Below are 19,556 nucleotides of genomic sequence, written 5' to 3' on the forward strand. Positions count from 1 at the left end.
CCAGACGTCTTGTGCCATATTTGGAAGTTCAAGGTACACGGTATCTTCCTCATCACGTCGGAATTTGAAATCATCAATATTATTTTCCTCTTCATTGTTTTGGAAAGAATATCGATGATATTGACCAGTTTATCTCAGTATTTTCCCGGTTGTTACATATAAGTATAGCTATTAAATTTATAATCGGAATCATCCTACCTTTTATTATTAAGATCTCAGTAGCGTAGTGTCACATCCCGTTAGACTTCAGGGGTCTTGAGTTCAATTCCCAGGTCTTTCGTTTGTATTTCGTTTCACGAATATTCGTTTTTTTCCATCCAAATTCACGTTTAGTGCTTGATGTGGGCCATTGAGTATTGGCCATATTTATTAGTAAATCTGTGCCTTCATTCGAATTTCCAATAAACATGCATTAAACAATTCGAATTGACCACAGCTGACATACGAAATTTACGATTAAGTTCATTTTATAGCTTCACTGCAGATGGTTTTTGTAGCAAAAAGTTAAAACAAAGAGTTAACGAACTGAGTTTGAGTGAGTCAGAGGCGAAGCCTCCGACCGCCGTCCATATAGGGTTGGCAACACCGGCTAGACCAGGAGCTGTCTAAGCGGTTATTTTGTAGACTACATTTAATTATAATACTGAATGTTGCTGTTAAGTTAATAGTTTTTTCATTTATGATGTCGTGTCGTGTCTTCATATTTATATCTTTAACAATCTTTTACAAAATTCGCGTATGCCTTTAGATCATCCATAAATAGATCACGTGATATCGTCTCTGCTGGTCATCCATCCCAAATAATTATAACTATGTCATATTACTCAGCGATATCTACATTTAATTCTGCAAAATATTCTTTTCGAATTTGAATAGCATAAACATTATTATTATCTATGTACATCGCGCTGAAAGAGAACGGAAATGAATAAATTACCAAAGATATAGTGAAGTTAAACTCTTCAAGGTGTTTAACATTGAGTAAGGCAATTGACGAAATTTACAGGGTAATGTGATGTGTAAACTGTAAATGTAAGTCGACAACACATGAACTTAACGAAATTCATTGAAACTTTGTCATTATTTCTTTTACAAAGAGGTGCATGAAGAGTTAATTGGCTTGCAGTAGACTGTACACAAACCAACGAACATAATATTTCATTATTTGCGCAAAGCAGACTTCACAACATTCTCGTTCTAAAAAGCGCCGGCGGCGGCGTCCGAGTTTTCATTGGAAATTATTTGTTAAGTAGACTAGACCAATAAAATGTTGCCATGTTATTTCTGTGGGTGAAATTAAATGAAATGAAATCCGCTTATGTTTTTGAAGACACGAATGGGATATAATGTGATTCCTCTCGACCTTTTGTCTGAACTAGATCGTAACAAAAATCGATAGATGTTCGTTCCTCTGAAAGAATTACAAAACAAAACAAAAGTAATACTTACACTTCCGTACAGGAAACATTAAAACTTTCAAAACTTTAAATACATTTCAAGATAACATTTGGTTAAGTTTAAAATAACCATTTTTTACTGAAATATCAATGTCATTGTCCGATATTGCATACTTCAGAAAGAATTTGCTGTTGACCTTGCTCAGCTTATACGAGTACCTAATTAAAGTCAATTTAAATTCAGACATTTTTGGTCTACTAATTGCCTCACGGTCTGTTTACACTATATTAAAAACCTAAATAAAAGCAAGTTTTCCCTGCCAAATACAACATAAATCCGCTGTTTATACAATTTATTTCATCGAGATGAGTATTCGAATATTTACGCAGCCCCAAATATGATGTGGAATAACATTTTTAAAACTTAACATCAACTTAACGTCATGAATATCAAGAGACAGCAAATATTTCCAACATTCTCCCATGTCAAGAACTTCAAGGACACTCAAAAAGTCATTTCTAAAATGACTAATATAAAAATTACCATGTCTTGAACTTGATCGTTGAACTTTGTCCGCTTTTCGGCCGAACTGCTTTGTGAACTGTGTCGCGTACGGTGATACAAGCTAAGATACAATGTGTGAATTTGCTCCTGTATCTCGTGAGATTGCAACAGATGCTTTGAATACAACAGACAATTGGAAGAATTGTCATTCTTTTGGCTAATTAAGCATATAACTAGCATGCAATAGACACATTCCAATTTTAACGTCCAATTACGTTGCATGTTAGTACATTATTCGAAGTTGGCGCTCGAAATCGAAAGAGTGAACTAAATAACACAATATTGGAGCAACTTGACTGACAGCTAGTAGTAGAACATACAAAATTATATCATAACTAGAGAAAAAATGTAGCCTATGTCACTCCAGAAGGTTTCGTCTATCTCTGTATCAAATTTCATCAATGTCTTTTTGAGTTTATTCATTACAAACAAAAAAAAAAACAAAAATAACTTTTCTCTTATAAGGATTATTAGCATGGATTAGTCTTTTTTCATTAGATTTTCGATAAACGAACATTTTTATGAATATTTCGCCAGCTAAGTACTTCTGTTGCAACTTTCTCATCTCTGAGCGCTTTCTCGGTTGCTTCCACAGCAGCAAAGCGTACTGGCCCAACATCTTCTTTCGTACTTCTTCTTCTCCACTGTACTTCCAATCCTCGTTCGCAATTCATATATCGTCTAGAAATGTATAAATCTTTCAGTATATCCATGTAACATTTGTGAACATACCCAGGGTACCGCTACTATAGCGTTACGTAAATGCGTGTAGTATTTATGATTTGCAACGCATCTTCGCAACATGAGATTTCATGCATTCTTCAATGCACATGCAAATTACGAGTGAAACTTAATGCAAGTTACGATTGTAAAGCAAATTAGATAGAAATGAATAGAAATATTTATGTTTTTGAAAGCAGACATTGAATAAAACTGGGAGAAGTGGGGGCTTCTCTAGCCCCGAATTCTACTACTGTGTTATTGTGAAGTCCAGGCTCACTTACTGTCGTACCCTAACTGGCCCACTTCCTGTACCATGGAGGACCTCTACAAGGCTAACGACAAAGCAATAAAAGTGGCCACATATGGTCTCACATTATATAAGTAGCCATAACGACACTAAAAGAAGAAGCATGGATTAAATAAGTATTAATGGCACTAGGCACATATCACACGCGGTTACAAGTCGAAAGAAAATCGTGATATATGAATACGTTATGAAATAAACAATGAAACCATTTTATTGCATAAAGCATTTATTTAACAATTGTTATATTCTATAAAACTATATGAATGAATTATGTAATGAGGTTTCCATTGCCGAAGACTTTCACAAGACTTCTAAATATAATTATAATATAAAATTTAAATAATTATATTCTTACGTGAGTAGAATCCTGGCTTTTGAACTAAAAAAGCTAGACAGATCAAATATTTTTGAATAATTTGAATAAATTAAAAATGATTTTTTCACACAAGATCACTATCGCACAATCTCATTCTCAATATCAAAATAACGTTTGCTAGAGTGACACTCTCTCTCTCAATCAAAGCTGTTAACAGTTGGAGCCCATCGACCTTTTGACCTTTTCTTCTTCACTTCGCACGGTCGTCGGACCCAATCCCCCTGACAACAACATACCTGCACTTAGGTTTGCGAAAATGGCTATCTAGATGTAGGTTCATATATATTTCCTTACGAGGAGGTGACTATATTTTTCACGATGACATTATGCGAAAGATACGTTCTGCACCAAGACCAGTCTAATACATGTCCCACGATGACATATTCAAACAAGAAGCAATTCCTGGTATTAAAAGTGTAGAGAGAATAAGGTGGTGGTTTGAATGTATGCGTTCGTCGTGATTTACGGTCGTGATCATGCGACTGGTTGACTTGTCTGTGACGATAATGAATTGCTCGACCGCTTATGAAGATAATCACTAGTCAATGATGTACTACATTCGTGCTTTATACAGATGTATGTAATAGTAATAGATTTAGCCGGCATTATCGGCAATTTAGATGGCAAGCGATGAAGCGAGAATGAATTTTAATTAAAAAGTTGGTTTTTTAAAACATTTTTCCCAATACAAGAACACACAAATACTACAGTTACCTCACAGATACTTTTCATTTTACCTGGCAGTTAAATTTTCAATACTCTTGAATGGGTTTGGGATATATCATCACAATATTTCATTTATTATTTACTTATGTCCCACAATGCTTTTTTTTTATTGGTAGTTTTCTGTGACATAAAAAGACCTCCAAAGTGACAGACTAGTAGTAAATTTTGTAACGTTTAGTGCGCACACATTGTCCTTATGTTAGGCGTCCTACAAATACCGATACGCGTGAAGGCGAGGAACTAATGGTGTATGTAGTGTCGTAATTCCATTGTTAGCATGGAAATTAATATTTTCCACTGAGGTCAACGATTACGTGTTTGTAATCAATCGGTTCGAAGGTAAAACATTGTTGTAACTTAATTTGAAATTCAGTTTTGCTTAAACAATTTAGTGTTACGATGAAAATTCCTACTTCGAATCATTCACACTTTGAATGTCAAGATCTATTGTTCTATATTTACATATTTTTGGCCTTTAATTAATGTGCATTTACTGACTTCGTCCGCTGTAATTCGCTATCAATGAAATACTTTCCATCTTCTATGGAAATTACCTTTCTACTCATACGAACAATTTCTCATACGTTATGAATTATATTAAATCCTAAATTCATCTAATAGTATTAGATACTTGTTGATTCATTAAGGAAATATGTTAACCACTGGTGCTGTGACAAAAGCGGAAAGTGTTACATGATATCATCATCGCGCTGATGCATCTCGAGGTTTACTTAGTTCAGTCAACATCAAGCTACTTAAATTCTTTGCAAATTCGCCTTTTGTGCCACGGCATAAAGACTCATGGAAGTTAAGTAGATTTGCGGTTGACTGTATATAATAATACTTTGTTTTGTGAGCTAACTCATAAATAAAACTAGATTAAGATTCAAGTGATTAAACACGACCCAGAAAAGAGGATTACCATAAAATAGGATATCGTCATGACATCATATCTTTCAAATTTTGAAATTTGATTTAGTAGAACAAGTAAATAAAGTACTACCACGTCTTTATCCCTTAAAGATAACAGGGAGACAAGAGTCGGACTGACGAGTAAGAAATACTGAATAGTACCTATATTCTTGGAATTGAAATTGAGCTAGCAATATATAACTCTGTAACCATTTACAGACTTATATAGGTATATTGATAGCCCAAGAGTGCTGACTCGATGTTGTTAAAGATTATATGCGTGCCAATGGTCTGACATCATAGATAGATAGTCATTTATTCCTTAGAATATTATGGTGATACAGTGATGTTATTAGGTACAATAGGGTGCAACATATTCTGCCTCTTAGACGTAGGAATGTTAAGGTTATGTTTAAGAATTTACAACAAGATACAGAAGACCAATGCGAAGTGTAGAAAAAGTAGGAAAGCAGTCCCTGGACTTCGACGTTCTATGGTGAAGAAGAAATCGGATAAATGCTCAATGCTTAGTATAGAAAGACAGTTTGCTCTGCCAGCTCATCGCTATTTTTTACGTCAAGCAAGATGATCAAATGTGGCTGACAAAAAAACCCCAGTTTGTTGAACTATGCCTTGATTACCCTACAAGTAAACACGACGTAATTTATAAGCACATGTATAATAACGTAAGTTGTTATTTTTGACAACACACGTATAGCGTCACCAATGGACAGGAAACGGATCCCTTGGAATATCGGAACGTGACTATCCCATGTTATTGGGTAATTCTGCGCAGGCGCGGACCCAACGGAACCAGTTTTCTGGTTGACTGGTCAATTACAGAAACGAACCAACGGAATTTTAATAATCATCCGAGTAAACCGGCGCGTGTGGTGTTGGCGTCGTTTTTTGTGGTTTAATTTTTAATTTGATATTGGAATCGTGGAAAATTACAAAAAAAATCCATTCATTGTTTAATGCTTGTAATTTCTGTTCTACAATAGGACCACTCTATCCTCGTAGCTGTCTTCGGAAAATCTTTAGAAATTTTGAGATTTATTTGTTAATTGGACTCTTTGGAGTAGAATTGGCGTTTTTGGTTGTGACGCCTAACAACCTATAATCTAAACCAGAAACACGCCAGGAATAGACGTATTTATTTATAGGTATAAGGCTATCAATTTACCTGGCGCGTTAGACTAATGAAATGCGCTGTAATTCCATGTAAACTCTTTGTCCGTTAACTCTAACCGGACCATCATTATCCGTCACTGCCATTAGCACGTTAGACTAGCGGACTCCAAAACAGACTTTTCTCACAATTCCACTATAAAGCTGTGACTCCACATAACAGTTGTGCGAGGTAGCAAACTTATCGGACACACTCGATATAATGTATGAATAAGCTGTTGGGCACACTGGGACAATCGAGTAGGTTTATACACATAAGAAGTATATGTAGTGAGATAAAACGCCAAGGGTTGGCGCCATGCCATGATTGCAGTGTGTTCGAATACGTACCTTAAGGTGACTGACAGGCCATACGTACTCTTTGTCACTATACTGTGCCAAACATAAGTACAAAACTATGTGGATCGTTTTACTAAAACTCGAGAAGTAACGTAGGTGCGAAGATGCAACCCTAAGAATAACAACAATCCCCCTAAGACAACAAAGATGGCAATAAATTAGACACTATCCTTAGTAACCTAACATAGTGTATATGTGTGGAAAGTGGAACTGCAGCCTTAATTTTGTCTCCATTCTATACCAACAAACTTCTCACATTGACCAAACAATGCGACATGTAATTTGAGATATCAAATATATATTTGTTTATTCGGAAACAGTTATATACCACCTTATTGGCTTATTTGCAGAGGTAAAAAGTTGCATTTTTTTTGTAGAAAGATAAAAAAATATATCATATCATAAAACTAAAAAATTTTTTCCCAAAAATCTATCTCTCCAATTTGGTAACGAATACAAAGGCTTTTAAACAAACAAAACAATATTCATACCTATACATTAGGAAGCTTAAATTATAGCTTAAATCATATCCTTGAAAACGTGAAAACTATTGTTACCATGTTTTATTATCCCACAGATTTTGTGTTCACGACTCACTTGTTTTTCCACCTATCTTGGTCCAGTCCAAGGTAACGGGTAGCCATGCTTTAGAATTTTTTTGACGTCTCCCCGCCATCACCTCTCCTGGCTTTATCTTCGCAGCCGTCCAGGAGGCGAATTGTGCCTTCTCTCTTGGTGAGATGTCTGGTTGGGGTCAGTGGAACAGCCCGAAATTTGTACGGGTACCATATGTGTGTTGTAAATTACAATCATACATGGACGCAGCAGGTCGCTCTTGAAGACAATAAAAAGGTCTTTAAACCGCTTGACCTCATGAGAAAGTTTAAGTAAGCAGTTAGTTCAGCATATTTTATCACAAAAGGTGTTTTTACTTACGTAATATGCTGTAATGGCTGCCAATAGAAGGTCGAATTTAAAAACCTTTGAACAAAATGCGAATCATTTTGATTCCGCATATGTAATTGATTAACAATATTTTTTTAAATTGATGAAATAAACAATATTCGAATTAAAATACCTATGTAATTAACTATTATGCAACTGATTGTTATATAAAATAAAATATTTATAAACAATAAAATACACCGTGGGAAACAAAATCGTTGAATCATCTAAAATAATGTAACACTTACTTGTGTTAGTATTTATACAACAGAAACGTGAGTCAATGAATCAGTCAAGTTTCCGTTATTGTGTACAATTAATATATATATATATATATATATATATATATATATATATATATATATATATATATATATCTATATATATATATATATCTATATATATATATATATCTAGTCTTGTTAAATATGCCATAAATTTTATATTTAACAAGACTTTATTTAGTTCACCTGTCTGAGCGTCCGTCTGTAAAGAAATTTTGCAAATTGTGACCCACTCTGTTTTTATTAGATGTAGCTTTCGAATATGATTTTCTGACATTGACGCTCAGACAGGTGAACTAAATAAAGTCTTGTTAAATATAAAATTTATGGCATATTTAACAAGACTAGATATATATATATATATATATATATATATATATATATATATATATATATATATATATATATATATATATATATATATATATATATATATATATATATATATCTATATATATATATATCTATATATATATATATCTATATATATATATATATCTATATATATATATATATATCTAGTCTTGTTAAATATGCCATAAATTTTATATTTAACAAGACTTTATTTAGTTCACCTGTCTGAGCGTCCGTCTGTAAAGAAATTTTGCAAATTGTGACCCACTCTGTTTTTATTAGATGTAGCTTTCGAATATGATTTTCTGCAATTAAATTACACAATTTTTTCCCAAGGTTCGATTAATTTGACGCTATAAAAAAAACTAGCCGCAGATATATCGTTTAGAATCGGAAAAATCTTAAATAAAAATTTTGAAAGAGAAGAGACAAAGAATACTTTGTAGGTCCAGACTATTCCAAAAAAGTAGATTGACACAGCTAGCCGCTGCCACGTAGGAGACAACGGACAACCAAATATATAGAATGCTTATATTGTAACACTATCTGTGTTATAATATAAGCGTTCTATATATATCAAGACCAAAACGTAGAAAATTTATAAAAATCCAGACTTTAATAGAGGAGAGTTGAAATTACCGGAACAAGTAAGGAAGAAGAAGAATGTTATAATAAAAATATTAATTTAAACATAAAAGCGAAAGCTGCAAGATGATTCGCGTGCGATTGTAATTCCGATACAGCTAAACAATACGGATCGTTCCGTTCGGGTTGCCGCGGCTACGAGCTAGGAAACTACCCCAAGTTACAACATGTTGGAAGAAATATCGAGAGTGTGGATGTACAACTTGTAATCCTGATCTTGAATAGGCCCACTCCATATCCTTCCGTAGTTGTCATACGAAGCGTCTAAGGGGCACATAGCCTTAACAGTGAATAGCCAATAATAACATTCCCAAAGAGAGTGGACGCCAGGGGATCGTTTTTAAAATCACAATTGACTCTTCAGTATTAAAAGGTTTGTTTTTTTACGCTGAACCCAGGCTTCGCGACGTTACAGCTCCGAACGAAAGTCACGTAAGGATGAGAAAAAGTGTGGAAGTGCAGACTATACCTAAAACACTAGAACCGCCATTAACATTAGCAGTAACGCTTGAATGGTGAATTTTCGCCTTACAAACTAAGTATACAGGTATTTTTAGTTACACGAATATATATATCGATAACTAGTATCTATTTATAGCTGTTTATATCGCTGAAAACTACAAAAAAAAGACTATTTAGATTGAAATTAATATTTGTTGAACATTATTGATATTTTATTACATTGAGTTGTAATGTACAATAAAAATATAGAACTTGTACCAAGAATATCAAATTACAATATTTTATCTAAATTCTGAACTAAACGCAAAAAAATGTTGAGCACTACTATAACATTTTCTGCACATTATTTATTTCGATACCAATGTACTAGTACGAGTATTTCGCGTTCTTTCGTGTGCTTCACACCCGATAACAAAGTTAGGTACTCTTTCAGGCGTAATGGACGATAACAATAGTGCAATTTAAGCGATACAGGTAACAGGCATACACAATACTAGCTGTAGAATTTATAATAGGTAAGAATTCGATGTAGATGCAGTGAATAATGCCTAGTTCGCAAAAAATACCTATATCTTCGGCGACGTGGAAGTTTTTGAAGTGAAAACTTCTTTAGCGGCATTGTGCACTTTTTGTGATGGGTAAAATATGTTAAACTCGCGTCAGGCAGGACACGTGACCAAAAATTCGTAAGACGTCAAAATGCACAACGTTAATATTCAAGTTTTCATTTCTGTCGGCACTGCCGGAGTGCATCCCGGGTTTTTTTTTTACGATTCTCTGTACCAAAATTATTAAAATTGATTTTACCGAGTATGAAAAAGTAAATAACAAAGACAGTTATTTACAGTGTTACGTCTTTACCCCTTACGGGACAGACAGAGCCTCGACGAAAACTCGACTAGTCAATTCCGTTACACAAAAGTTATATAAATAATATGTGTTTTTGTTTTGGTTTTGCGTAATATCTATATAAGTACATGATTTCTCTATTGAGATTATTTATTGAAAACAATCACAGCTCATCTCAAATATTACGTAACAATCAATTAAAATTACTTAACAAAAATAAAGCACGTTAAAGATAAAGCATTGTAAACGCAGATAAGGAGATCTGAGCTATCTAACGTTCCGACAGTTTCCTAAGAGCGAGATCGGAGAGTTAACGGTCAGTCAACGGATGTGGCAACCTTGGATGCTATCGCATATATATTTATATGATCGTAATCGACCAAATAGATACTTATGAAGAAAAAATTAAGCATTAGTGTAGACCGTACGGTACTCCACCACCGTAGCTTGGCTGGTGTTAGTTGTCTATGAAGAAGAAATGCTATATATGAAGGTATTATCGCGAACAGAGATACGCGGCAGAGGACCCTTTTTATATTAGGTAAGGAATCCTTATATATTATAAAACAAAGTCCTTTGCTGCATCTGTCTGTTCGCAATAGACTCAAAAATTATTGCACGGATTTTCATGCGGTTTTTAGTAATCGATAGTGTGATACCTGAAGAAGGTTTAGGTGTGTAATTTATTAATGTTTTACTCGAGTGAAGCCAGTGCGGACCACTAGTTTGTTATATTATTGGAGCCATCACTAAAACTAACATTATTATCTCCAGTCTATGATCGACTAACGGTTCTATAACTAGATTAACGTTTTATGGTGACAACACAGCTTAGCAAACCATATTACCGATTTTCTATGACTTGTCAAATAAACCGGTAAAACCGCTGGTACAGTTATTTGTTTTTGTTGTAACAAAATATAGGTTATGAAGACGAGACATGCTCAACAGCTTGTTGTATTAATATTATTTACTTGATGTTGCCCGGGGCTTCGCTCCCGTGGGAATATTTGAGATGAAATTTAGCCTATAACAATCTTGGATGATGTACCTTTCCAATTATGAAAGAATTTTTGAAATCGGTTCGGTAGTTGCGGAGATTACCCGTCTCAATCATACAAACTCACGAACGTTTACCTGTTTATAATAATAAATAGTATAGATTTCTAATCATACGGTTTGATATTTGATGATCAATATATATTTTTGCTGATCGTTACATAATAATTAATACATAGCTGTGCCCCGCGGTACTGTTTGGGGTCGCAAGATATTATTTAGAAGTTCGCCGTTGAATCTTCATTTGCTTTTGTACAATGTAAATAAAAATAAATATTTTTTATAAAATAGTTTTTTTTTACTTTTGCGGAAAAACGGATCAGAATAAAATGAATGATGTCAGTAATAAAATATGCGTGTCCATCTTAGAGGTCAGTGATGACATACAAACATACCTGACCATCGATATCAATATTATTCAATAACGACCTTAGTGTTGGTTGAGTTTGTAATTGGTATGCTTGGAATAATAATTTTGAATAATAGGTGAGTAATAGAGATTTTGATTCTTTTCTTCTTCAGCCTTTGAGGGTCTTCCATTTCCTGGATGTAACTTGAGTCTAATATTTAAATAATAAGTATATTTGCTTGGGGGAAAAAATAGTCCCGAAAAACCCGAATGAAGTCCTTAAAAAGTTCCAATTTGAGATAATATTATTATTGATTTCGGAAAATCACATACATCTTAAGAATCCTTACATCTTATAAAACAAAGTCCTCTACCGCGTCTGTCTGTCTCTTTGTGATAAACTCAAAAACTACTGCACAGATTTTCATGCGGTTTTCACCAATAGATAATGTGATTGCTGAGGAAGGTTTAGTTGCATAATTTATTATGTTTTAACCCGAGCGAAGCCGGGACGGGTCGCTACTATTGACATAAAGTTATAGTTTTGCTTAATAACACTCAACTAATTGAGCGTATAACAAGTAATTAATTTCGAATGACAGTTTATTATGCCGATATCTGCGTGTTTTATGGTGAAAGTGAAAATGGTATAATTTCATACTATTAATATAAGACATATATGTTATTTGTGATTGTAATATTATTGAGATAATGCGAAGTACTCGCTTTTACGCACAGTTTTGGTCTTTATAAGGATATTAATTTCCGAATTATTACACTTAGCTTTGGAATTCGACTATCTAATAAATAATTTAACTGTTTTCATTGGAGTACCCACTGCGGATCGGCGGGTTATACGCTCCGTGTCCATCCCACAAGGAAGGCCTGTACCCCAGCAGTGGGGACGATTAAATGGCTGTTAATGGTGATATTTTAATTGATTAATAGATAGGAGAAAATATAAAAATAATTGTAGGTACCAAATAATATCTAATAGAAGATTAATAGCAACAATATAAAACAATTCGAAAACGCGGTTAAATGACCTGTTTGTATAAATATATTATTTTCATTTATTTAATCTGACTAAGTGTCTTAGTGCCGGACAAAAGCCTCTACAAAACAAAAATTTCAATTTATTATTTACAAAAATAAATATTACGAACTTATGACTTCATGATATTTGAACACAATATATTAATAGCAAATTATGTACATATTCTCACTTTCATTATATTGAAATGCAAATGACTTATAATATAATGAAGGGTAATGGACGAACGTGCTTCACGTACCGAGAAAGCTCCTTTGGGACTTTCACGTAAGTCTGTTTTACTAAACATTTTCTATACATATACACATGTATATATAGTGTTAAATTATTGATAAGCATATTATATATACCAGACTCTGAGCCTTCTTCGGGTCCCGAGACTATAATAATTCCTCTTGAAAACGTTTTGTTTTAGGTGTTGTTTAATGCGCACAAGTTTGTATCTTCTTTTGTTTAATTTTTTTTTGGCTGTCGATTACAGCAGGTTTTATACATGTTATTTTTTAATTGAACATTCTCCTAAATCCTAGCGCAAGTCTTTTTGGTATGTGGAATGAAACTCACACAAGGACTGTTCTATTTACCTTCATTTCTAAGTTTTGTGTTTTCTTTTTCCTTGTGATATTATCTAAAATGTATATTGGTGTACTTCTATTCTCGTTCTTAAATAGCCACAAAATGGTAAATAGATATGAGTAAAAACAATATAAAGCATCGTGATCTTCATAACATACAAAATTAGTTAGTTATTCAATAGGAAGCAGTTACCGCACAGTCAAGTGCGAAGCTGTAATGTCAAGGATCTATAGACTATTGGCATCACGGAATTTAGTATTACGTCGGCATCGTCTCGTACTACAAAATTACAGAATAAACATTTAATTTAATCACGATCTCTCGAGTAAAATGTAAAACATTATCAGGATCTATTGAACTTAAAATACTGGCAATATAAATAAATAAATAAAAAGAAAATAACATATGTGGATAAAAAAAGGGAATCGTTTTCAAAGAATCAGAGATAAAATTAAATCACTCCAAATTCAAATTGGAAAATAAAAGTAAACTTTTTAAACGAATCTCTTTATCACCAGTTTGAAAACTCAAATCACGTTCAGTGATTTCTCCTTGGTACCTATCTATTCGTATTCCATTTAATTGGTATCTTACGATCGTTCCGGGCCTGCTTTCTTCAGTATCAAGGTTATTTTGCTCTCACCTGTGCGCGGCTCTTGTCGTCTGATCGAGCGTCCCCCTTTCAACTTTCGAACTCTGCCGTGACATTGAAGTTGGCTGTATGTTATTGCATCTCTGCCTGAGAGTCTCTGTAAAAATTAAATTAATATCCATTTTATTTTTATAATTCAAAATTGGAATCAGCTATTCGATTTCTGAAAATGAAAACGATTGAATTGCTTGGCTGGGCCGAAATGTAACAGATTAAAACCTGCAAATTCTAAGAAAACACATTGAATTTTCAAAGTAACAATATACAATAAATAAATTGTCTAGTTCTATTTAAGTATAAGCTACAAAAAAGATAACTGCGAGCCAGCTTTAATAAAATACAACATTTTACATTGAATTGGATTAATCCATGCCATGATTCTTTGACATTAAAATTGATGTAAACTAAATGTCTGTGATGTAAACTAGATTTTAGAGATAAGTTGCCGAGATGGTAATCTTCCACGGTCGTTTCCCTATAATGCAAATTGCATCAGTCCACAATACCTGTTACCTGTTACGTGATCTGAACTGAACGGTGATCGGTCCATTTGGGAACAGTTATAAAAGTAACAGTTACGCACGGTCATAGACCATAGTCGCAGTCCATATGCTGGGTAAATTGTGTGTTTGTATGTACTGGTATTCGGTTTCAGGTAGACTAGTTTGTCACGCTATACGTCTCATGGAAATTGTTAGGTACCTAGTATTGGAGTCGATTTAGCTTATTCGTGTCATTAGCAGAAACCAGTTTACAATTGGCAAGTTTCATAAAAATCCTTACATAGTATCAAAAGAAGTACCCCTGTCACGTCGATGTGTCTGTATATGAACGCGATAAACTCAAAAACTACCAGATTAATTTTTGTACGGTCTTCATCAATATATAGTATGATTAGGTACTGAGGAAGGTAAATAAGTTGCTTGTACAGTCAACAGCACATCAACCTACCCAAATTAATTGCAAACTCGCCGCCATTACCGTACCATAGGTTCATGCAGGATAACTTGATGTGCTGTTGACTGTACCATGTGTTATGTTGTATGTAATTAACATGAATCATAGATAAAGAACCAGTGAATATTTGTGAAAATAATTCAGATTTGTGCAGTTAGCCTTATTATCATTGAGTTTCATCATGGATATTGTCAAAAATATTATTTCATTTACGTCGCCTAAACTTTTAGCCTTTCCCTGGGCTGTCCCAGGGAAAGGCTAGAAGAGCAGCATGAGCTCGCAAAAAACGAAAACGTCACGATTTAGAAGATGGATTGCAAGTCGATTTTAGGAGGGGGTTCGAATGCAACATATTTTTTTAAAACTCAATCAGCTTTTAAAACATACTAATTAGGTATTTTTAACCGTTGTAAATTTAGAAAGTGTTGTTCTGGCATCCATTCGGCTCGCCGCCAGTGTTATATTTCGTAATCTACGCGTCAAAATCACATGGCCGCGCTAACCACATACCAAAATGACCAAAATCTATCGACTTAAAAATGACGAGGGCATGGAATCGAACTGAATCGAAACTTTGACTTTGACTTTATAAAAACTTTATCCCAAACAAATGTATATAGGTATGTTATTTTCTTAATATTAAAATTATCGATGTTTGCAGCTGTCCAGTGTAATTTTCTTTTCGGTTGTTTCTAGTACTCCTACCGAGTAGTCTTACTAGTTGAACTACTGGGAATTTCCTTCTCAATAGACGAATAGAATAGAATAGAAATCATCTGTACGTGGTCTTACTGAAATGCCTATTATGGGATAAATCTGAACAAGGAATATTCATACATATCATCGTTGACGAAGAAGTGATGTTCACATTGTTATGAATACATCCTTCCTTAAAGCATTCATAAATCGCCGTCTATCACTGCGCATCTTTAAGTTACGTACCTATATGTAAGATAACACGTGCAGCTGACTGTACAAAGTCATGAATGAGCCACGATCATAGAAAGTGCAATTCTATAGCCGGTTTATTTTATGTTCTGTGTCTAATCATTCGTGTAAATGACCTTTACGCTTGGTAAACGCATTACGAGGGTCGTCCGATCAATAGATTGCATATTTTGTGACGTGTTGTTTTCCTATTGGCTAGTTTAGTTTTTTTGGGTTTGCACATCATGGTATATTTATACCTAACATGGTATATTTAACCTTCACAATAACTAATCTAATTACGACGAACAAGGCAACAAAAATAAATACGATACACAATCATAATTCTATATTGCTTTGATAATGTTGAGGCTCCTTTCGGACCCAAGGAACAACTGCTAAACTTATGTATCTAGTACTACCTACCTACATTAGCTCATCAAATATAAAACGAAATTATATAGCTAATTAAATCTCTTTGATATGATCTGATGATTTACGAATATCTATATGATAAGAATTGGAATGAAAAGACGTGTGAACAATGCTAGCGGAGGCTTTTGCCCGGCGGTGGGACGCTAACAAGTCGAATAATATATATCTCTGATTTGTATTCTGTTTTGTAGGTACTCTTTGCAAGTAAAGTATTCAACTGCAGTGGTTACCGCAAATATTTCAAAGCGAACACTTCAGATATTTTCTTGAAAATATATTAGTTACTTACAATTACAATTAAACATAATAACACAATCAACAATATACTAGAACAACTGTAATGAAAAGTGGGACGTGGTGGAGCCAGTTCTAACACAAAAGATGACGGCATAATTTCATTGTTAGTCGTCGAGTAATAAGCTTGAAGTTTAAAAATAATAGTTTGTTACCGTAAAATAACGGGTTCGTTCCGAAATATTAAGGTTAGCACCTTTATATTTCGGAAAATCATGATATGAACCCAAACGTTTCTATCCCTATTTGTGTCATCCATAAAGCATAGCCCAGATTCGGCTTTACTACTTTTTCTCTCCACATTGGGGATTCGTGATCCTGGTGGAGAACTATTGCTTCTTATGGTCTTCGGCATCCTTGTCGGAACATTAACACTCATATCATCAAGCCAGCACGTTTTGTCACTTCTGCCAAGACCGGCGGATGAAGTTTCTAAACGATTTCCAGAGCTAATTGACACACGATAGAGTGTGAAGCGGACACGCGCTCCTTTCCCCGATGCCTTTTCTAAATCTTTGCTGTGAAGGTTAGTCTTCCCGATAGATTGTGATGGGCCTGAATTTGATCTTATTTTTAAGCAGTATCTGCAGATCTAGGGCTCTTTCGGGCTGTTTAAATAAAATTAAATATACTTCTGGTTTTGATAGTCTGATTTCCTTATTTCTGTCGTCTAAGAAAAAAAAACATTTCTGATAAAAATTTTTTGCTATCGATTTATGTTTATAATTTTTTAGTAGCATGCTCCACAATAATAGTACTACCACTAAACGTTTTACCCGTGGACCAATTGTACCCTTCTAAAAATGTATTTGGAAATATCTAGTCTGGTCCGATGAGCAGGTCTAACTAGATAACTATGGCTTTCATTTGTTGTTTTTTTTTCTCTTCCCTGGTTATACATCTGTTGCATAATAATTTTGCAAACTCTGTGCATAGAAACCGCGTCTCCCACGAGGTCGGCACAACAGTGTCACTTTTTGCCCCGGCTTCCCTCGGCAAATTGCCTTCTATCTGTTTCGTTTTTATAACCAGCGCAAACCGGATACTGAGCCAATACTCTATCTCTTGTAATTGGTAGACAATGAGGATTGCCTAATCGTGGAAACTTCGACAGAGGTAAAATAGCCTTACAATACAATTTACAAGAAATGACGAACATGTTTTTAAATTATATTATGCCAGCTCCACACTGTAGCCAAACTTAGACACATGCACTTGCATGTGTCTAAGTTTGGCGAATGTGTGCATTTATTTTAATATGAGTGTATTTATTTACCGCAATGACTGACCAGCAATGTGTACAGAATCAGGCAAAGTTTGGCAAACTGTTCGAGGACAGTGATATAGCCCGAATGAATCATAGCCTACCGCAGGCAAATGAAAAAAACTGTAGATATATACCAAATATAATTCAGATTATTTTCAAAATAGTTTTTTAAACATTCAACACAGCAAAATGAAAAGAGACTATTATTTTAAAAAATATTTGGCAAAAATGTAAAATGCCCCTCGGAAGATGTTAATTATTGCAGTCGATAATACAATTTAATTTTACGGTTTAATAACATAATGAGAGCTCGGTTTCAGTTATACACTTGCGATAACAGAAAAAGGAGATAGATAAACATATCAGAAAAAGGTAAACCTATCATTCGTTATTGCGTTTGGGTAGGTTACGGTTACGCTTATACCTACGTTTTGAGGAATTTTTATCTTACCTTTTGTTATTCCTTATGTAACTGAATCTTATAACAGCGATTATTTATCAACGGTAGTAAGAAAGTCATTTTTGAAAATACAAAAATGATAATTATACTTTTTGTATTTTCCAAATTCAGAGAATTCTCTGTCAGATAAAAATAAAAATCTAGATCGATATCGGTTTAGCTGTTTGGCTGCTATACGATGCCACAGACAGACTATACAGAATAACTCTCATCATTCTGTCGTCTTCTGTGGGATTAAAAGTTGCATCTCCTTATTTCCCTGATCTATGGTCACGCACTAGATGACTGTCAGGCGCAGGTGTTATGTTACGAACGTGAGACCGAAGATATGATGAATGAGATTGTATCACGAGGTTAACCCCGGTCATGGTAATTGTGTCATCTTCGTAATCACATCGTAGTTAACATTATATCTGTCAAGTACTGTAAACGTTCATACAAAATACATCTAAACACATCACATTGGTATGTGCTTAAAACCACGGGAAATAATGTAACTATAAATCTAAAGACATCTCACTATAGGTACCTATTTACAGTACGTATATATTTTTTCTTTTTCGTAGTATTGTAGTGTATTTTAAACATAATTTCAAAAACGCTTAAATTTACACACATAATTTACGGTTGAACGTTGAACGTTACTGTAATTTTATAATTCGTTCCTCAGTGTCATTCTGTTCTACTTTTGAGGTTATATTTCCTTCTTGTCCTAATATTGTTGTATTATACACGCTTCTTATAAACGTAAAATGAAGACGTGAGTACGCAAAACGACGGTATTCGATCAAAATTTGATACACGGGTTGTAATAACATGGAATACCTACCAGATATTATATAAATATTTATGTATATAATATCTGGTAGCTCATAGCTGCATAGATGGTTGTTTCTCATAGTAAATCATTGAAGTCTCGATAATAATCGTTCTCCTCCACTGAGCAATCTGTTCTAACCAATTACTCTATTGCTTAAATCATAGTTAGCGGCAATATAGCAATTATCGGAAGCTGTTATGACTACATTTAGTTGGGAGCATCCACTGGAACTTTGAGAAAAGGTTGGAAAAAGTCATTGTCTCTCAAATTTATTTAGAACGATGGTAAAAAGTCAGATTTTGGCTTACAATATATCCTTGACTAAGGGCCCGTCCTTCTCTCGGGACCGAAACTTTCCTCAGTAATCACATCATCTATTGGTAAAAATTGTATAAAAACCCGTCCGGGAATTTTTGAGTTCATCGCGCTCATAAAGACAGACGGATGCGATACGGGCATTTTCTTATAATATTCTCATATAACAGCTTTTCAAAAAGGCAGATTTTAAAACATATCCTATTGAGAATCTGTTCTCAAAAGAAGTCCTCAGAGTTTCCTGTAATCTGGCGAGATTATGTGAAAAAAAAATGGAATTGTGTAATCGACAGCTGAGAAAGAACTATTTGATTTG

The 19,556-nt window shown here is 34.1% G+C and overlaps 1 protein-coding gene across 3 annotated transcripts in view; it reads left to right on the forward strand.

The window, feature by feature from the left end:
- Nucleotides 1-19,556, forward strand: part of LOC128670649 (uncharacterized protein) — a 46,445-nt gene that overhangs the window by 930 nt on the left and 25,959 nt on the right. Inside the window, exon 1 of one of the 3 annotated variants that reach the window (XM_053746475.2) lies at nucleotides 10,551-10,616. The exons of the other annotated variants lie outside the window; for them this stretch is intronic. The gene's annotated coding sequence lies outside the window, so the exon portion shown is untranslated. Of the gene's footprint in view, nucleotides 1-10,550; nucleotides 10,617-19,556 lie in introns of those variants that run through there. 3 annotated transcript variants of the gene reach the window in all.

The sequence above is a fragment of the Plodia interpunctella genome, chromosome 6, assembly GCF_027563975.2.
Source record: "Plodia interpunctella isolate USDA-ARS_2022_Savannah chromosome 6, ilPloInte3.2, whole genome shotgun sequence".
Taxonomy (NCBI): domain Eukaryota; kingdom Metazoa; phylum Arthropoda; class Insecta; order Lepidoptera; family Pyralidae; genus Plodia; species Plodia interpunctella.